Genomic DNA, 6,343 nt, shown 5'->3' with positions numbered 1-6,343 from the left:
GACCCACATATTTTGCATAATACAATTAATTTCTTTTGTTGAACACCGTTTACTTTTTGGATGTGAATGAAATTCTCTTTGGCATAAGTTAGTTGTTCGTTGCTCTTCTGCAGTTTGATTGGATGTTGTCAGATCGGCTCAAACAAAGTGGGGAATTAAGTGTTGATTTTCTCAGAACGTACAACATTAACGTTAGCTAATTACCTTCAGGGCAAAGCATTGATTTGTGGCACACTTTTTAAAAAACTTTTTATTAATCGTTGTGCTTGAGGGAAGGAATCAAGTATATTCAAGTTAAAAATCTCCAAATGCACCCACAATTCATTTGTGTTAAAGTCTTTTTTGATTCTGTCAAATCGAGTTTAAAGTTGTCAAATGTGTTACTCAAGTCCACACCTCTGCAAATAACACTTTGAGCATATAGCTGTGATCTTTAATAAGGTCAGAGTCTGAGTATTGTGCACGCTGAGCTGAGTTTTCTGCTGCAGTCCGAGAATTCATGTAGGAACAATTTCCCTTCCCATGTTCAGCTGCTGCAAAATGCTTTGCCCCTCAGGCTGCAAGCGACACATCTACCATGTTCACATCTTGCAGAAAATTGTAGTGGGACAGACTGACAGCACAACAGTGAGAGGAATAAATATGAGTAATGTTCCTCTCAGATGTGTTTGTAAGAATGTAACTACCATCAAGCAAATCATTTTTATAGATCCTATAGTGCCGTATATCGTGAAGCTTCCACTCTCTGTGACCGCGGTACATTCACAGTCAAGGCGACGAGTCAGTATGCATTTCTCCTACTTCAATTTACACTGAATTACCTTTTTTTGCATATGTACATGTAGACAACCCTTCAGGTAAATATAACCCTGACTGATAGACTCGAACAGAGCAGACATTTTACTGTTTCTACAGCTGAGTGTCTGAGTGTGTTTGGGGACGGTGGCGGGGCAGAGTCCTCAGGATGGTGGAGTGTTTGGGATCAAAGCACTGAGCACTTCTTTTTTCCACTCCAGACACACTCGACATTACAGATAAATGGCTAAGTCGATGGCAAAGTGCCTGAACTCCAGTCTAAATTCATACTTTTGAGCACGTGCAGACAACTCAAGGCAATCAGTTCATCTAATTCAGCTTAGAATAGCGTGTGGGGCAAAACGTCTTGGCCGAGGGCAAATAAAAACAAGTCAGCAGAATCATCTCTGCCTTGTCATTTGATTACTTTTTCTTCTTTTTCTCTACATGAGCTTCTTTGTTAGCTTTCCTTATAAAAGCTACAATTATTGCAACTCGAGACACATTTGTTGGTTTGAAGTCTTTACATAATGCTGTGATTCAGACAAAACCAAAGATTGTCGTCTCAATCAATTCCTTTCACGCCGGTACAAATATTACATTCTTTGTTTGAGGGGCTTTTTGTTCTGCGCTGCTTTGTGTTTCTCCAGCTTCATTTTCACAAACTCATCCATACGCAGTCGCATATTGTCATGTTATTGTTGTAACACAATTGCTGTGTATTCCTGTTGAGTTTAGTCTTACAAATGAACTTGGAGATTAACTTGAACGAACTTGCCTGGCAGTAAGTCTTTTTAGGACGGTCAGGAAAATAACATTTTTTTAAAAAAATATTAGCATTCTGGGGGCAAGAGCTTTTTATGCAGCTGAAGATATGACAGGAAATGGGGAGACAGTGTTGGGGAGGCGAGGTGAGAGTGTTCGGAGTGGGGACCTCAGAATTGTGTCTTTGCTCTTTGCAGATGATGTGATTCTGCTGCTTTCATCAGACAGTGACCTTCAGCGCATACTAGTGGGGTTTTGCAGCCAAGAGTGAAGTGGATGAGATAACAATCAGCACCTCCAGAGATTCTGGCAGAAAACTGTGGATTGCGCCCTCTAGGTTGGGAGTGAGCGGCCACCCCAACCAAGGAAGTCACGGCCTTGTTCACAAGCGACGATAAAATGGAGCATGATATCGACAGGTGGATTGGTGCAGCGTCAGCAGTAATAAAGAGTGTTGTACAAGATACAACATAGAAGAGATATGTTTATCACTATACTACAAGGTGATGTGGCAAGTTTTTGATGTAGTTCCCTCTTTGGTTGATTGATTAGATTTGCTGAGGAGATAAAACAGGCTCTGTATTGTTTTTAAACATCCTTTAGGGTCTGTACATCGGTGCCAGTGACGTTCTGGGCAGTTTTAATGACCCACGGCAGAGCCTTCCTGTTCCGGGCCGTGCACGTCCCATGCCACTTTGCGATGTTTTCAGTCAGGATTGTTTCAGTTGTCTCCCCTGTGACAGAAAGGAAACTGAGGCAGAAGGCAAAGCTTTTAATTTCCCAGTCAGTTTACATTTCAGCCCTCACCTATAGATGTGAGCTTTGGTGTGATCGAAAACATGAGATTGTGGATACAGGCGGCTGATTATTTTCCTTCATAGTGTGGCTGGGCTCAGCCCTAGAGATAGGGTGAGGAGCTCAGGCCTCTGGAGGGAGCTCGGAGGAGAGCCGCTGCTCCTTTGCGTCGAAAAGGAGCCAGCTGAGGTGGTTCAGGCACCTGATTAGGATGCCTTCTGGACGCCTCCCTTCGGAGGTGTTCCGGGGACGTCCAGCTGGGAGGAGACCCCGGGGTTGACCCAGAATTTGCTGGAGGGATTACATATCTCATTTGGCCGAGGAGCGCCTCGGGATCCCCCAGGAGAAGCTGGAAAGCATTGCACCGCGACTCGACCCCAGATAAGCGGAAGGAAATGGATGACTGGATGGAAATTCAGACGTTTCTGGAAGCTCTGATATATCAGATATGTTCAGCACTTCATAACACGTAAGTGCCTGAAAATCGAGCAAGTGAAGATTCCTCAGGATGTCTGACATTTTTCTTTTTCAAGGTGATCAAACCTAAATTTACTGGATGTGTTATGTTCTCAGTGCACAATATTTTCCACCCTCACTCGACCAATTCTGTAATCACACGGCCATCTTTATTTGTCTTGTGACAACACTGGACTGTTTCTCATTTTTATGAACCATAAAAATGGCTCCAGTCTTGTTTATATAAACATTTAGTCTCACACTCTCTTTTCTATCTGCTCACATGTTCGTGCACAAATATACACAATAAATACTATCTGTGTTTACTGGGTTCACTCTTAAACTTGCAGATTCGTTCTTGTCCTTGCTTTGCTGAAAATCTCAAACTGTGACACATTAAGACGTGCTGAGACGGATTCATGGAGTGAGATTTTTATTTGCCCTCCTCTGTCTGCTTTATTCATGTTTTCTCTTTAATTTCACTTTGTCTTACACTTTTTTCTTTCACACCACAGACCATCCTGTGCTCTCTCTGTCTGCTGTGCTCTGCTGCTGAAAACTTACAGCCGTGGGTGAGTGCACCATCCATCTGAGGTATAATGTCCTTCATTCCACATGTATACATACAATATTCATACAGTATGAGCATGATAGGATGCACACAGGACCTACAGCAAATGTCCGCTGTACATTAGTGTTGCCATATTGATTTTACATACCTGCGTAATTAACAAACAGTCAATCATTGGGGGGACTGGCAGCCTTTCATGGCCTCTGCCCTGCAGTCTACTTTATCTGCGTCTGGAAATCAGTAAGCTAAGAAAAATTCTCTCAACACAAATGGAGTCAAAGCTTTCAGACTTAATGCGGTCCTCAGAGGAAGATTCACTTCCAACATGTTTTTCTTCTTCAGTAAAGAAAAAGAGAAAACAAACACTAAAGGAGCAGCTTTTTTTAGGGCTGACAAGTAGCGACAACGTTGTATTTCAGGAGAAAATAGGGTTTATGGGATATTGGCCTTAATTATGGGAAATGTTTGCATTTCTGCTACCAGCTGCTTCGACCATCTGTAACACAATTAATATGATAACTCCACATACACACCTTAACTAATAAATATGAAGAATCTGAATTAACATTATTGGCTGAATGTCTACAGACATACAGCTAAATAAAGATATTAAGCTCCAGAAAAGAGCTGGACGACAAACAGTATGTACAAACACAGGTGGACTGGTGGGTGATTGCCCCCCAGGTTGCTCCTCAGGTGGGTAAAACATGATAAGGTGCCTTCCAGGGTGAGCGCCCAATGGACAAAATATGGTTAAGTGCCTTCAACAGTTCCCCACCAGTGGACAAAATGTGATTACGTGCCTCGTAGGGTACGCCTTGAGTGGAAAAAATATGGTTTAGTGCCCTGTAGGACATTGGTTCCTGACCTGGGGTCCGGGCCCGCCAGGCAAATTCAAGAACTTTTCAAGCATGTTCAATATTTTCTGGCAGCTTCCAGTTGTAATGAATGACCTATTAATACACAAAATTCAAGTTCTATGTTTCAAAATGTGTCTGTCTGTAGACTTGACTTCCTGTTAGAGCTGAGAATTTGGTGCATTTTCCTTAACTGACAATTGAAAATGGTGACAACTGATTAATCATTTTCATTTTCATTTTCATTTTCATTTTTTTCTGTTTATCTATAAAGTTAACTCACTAATTCAGTCAGGCAGTAATTTATTTTGAAAGTAATGTGATTAAGTGTCCAGCACATGTTTGGTCTTGGGGGCTCAGCTTTCCTCATATGTGAGTTTGGGGGCTCTAGGTTGGGAACCACTGTTCTAGGGTGCCCTTCAGTGTGCAAAAATGGTCAAATGCCCTCTAAAATTCCCTTCCAGTGGATAAAATGAGATGAAATTCTATTCCAAAGGACAAAATATGGTAAAGTGCCCTTAGGATTGCTCTCAGTGTATAAAATGTACATGCACAAACATACACACTGCGCCTTACAGGATGTCCTCCCAGTGGACACAATGTGGTAAAATGCTCTCTATGCCTTTTCCCCTGGACAAAATGTGGTAAAGTGTCTTACAGGGTGCTCTTGCCATGGACAAAAAGTGATAAAGTGCTCTTTAGGGTCGCCTTCAAAGTACATAATGTGTTACAGTGCCTTATAGGGTTTCCTTCCAGTGGACAAAATGTGGTTAAAGTGCCCTCTAGAGTGCCCTTCCAGTAGACATATTGTGGTAAGGTGCCTTCTACCTGCCCTCCAGAGAATAAACTACAATGCAGTGTCATATAAGCTGCCCTACATTATAGAAAATTAGTTGGCATCTTCTTGCATCTCAATGGTTAAATAGTTAATAGTTCCTGTGTGTTTTTATTACAGAGGTCAAGTAGTTATACTTTAAGTCACATAAGAAAACAATTCTAATACAGGAAACCAGGGACTGGACCTGCTTCGCCATGAATGCATCACCACTTTCAGTACTCTGGTGTCCCACCGTGTGCATCAGATGTTCTTTTTATATTTTCGCCCCAGCAACTCATGCAGTCTGAGTCTGCCACTGTAAACAGGTCAGGTTGATCTAAGGTTGTTATGCAGATGGCAGTGAGTGTTAATAATTCCATAGATAATAATTTACTCTATATATCTGAAACTGATCCAAACAAACTGATCTGCAAGGCCAGTGACGCTGTGGGGGTGGAGCTGGATTCTCTGACGGCGGTGTCTGAGTTACGTGTGACCTTGGACAATGTCTCCCACTCTCTCCGTGACGTGCTGGTCTGGTACAGGAGGACATTTAGTGTAAGGCTCGTTCCACTGAGATGCACCGCAGAGCGCCACGGGAAGTCATTGCCTGTGGCCATCAAACTTTTCAAATCCTCCCTCGGAGTTTCAGACACTCTGAGTCAATTCACAGGCCCTTGGACTTATTTCACCCCTGTCGAGAGACATTTATTTATAATATGTCTTTAACATGCAATATTGATCTAATAGTTAAATAATCTGTGCAATAACTACACTGTGCAGTAATAATACTCTTATTTATAATATCCTTGCGTTTTAACAGACTTATTTATAGACCCATTTTCTTATTTCACATATATTTGTACATATTGTTGCTATACTGTAGTATAATGCACATATTCTGAATACTTCTTAGTTATATATTTTTTATTCTTATAATTCTCTATGCTTGTATGTATTTATGTCTGTCTAGTCTTGGTTCAAGCAACAGTAATGTATCTCAATTTCCCTCTGGGGATCAATAAAGTATTTATGATTCTGATTGAAGGGTTTTTATGTGCATGTGTGGATGAAACAGTGTTTATACTGCAGTTAATGTGTATTATTAAGGGAAAATAAACTGACAATGCTGTGCTGATACTATCATGTTGACCTTTATTTCAATAAAATTCAACTTTCTTTATTAGTTGCTTCCTTTGTTATTGTGAATGATAGATAAAAAAAATTGTGGGGTTGAGGGCGTTAACTTTGTTTTGACTTCTGATGGAGGACATGACGGGAAATGTT

This window comes from Lutjanus erythropterus, chromosome 16 (genome assembly GCF_056507025.1).
Source record: "Lutjanus erythropterus isolate fLutEry1 chromosome 16, fLutEry1.hap2, whole genome shotgun sequence".
NCBI classification, from domain to species: domain Eukaryota; kingdom Metazoa; phylum Chordata; class Actinopteri; order Lutjaniformes; family Lutjanidae; genus Lutjanus; species Lutjanus erythropterus.
The sequence above is the reverse complement of the archived record's forward strand: the minus strand, read 5'-3'. Positions refer to the sequence as shown.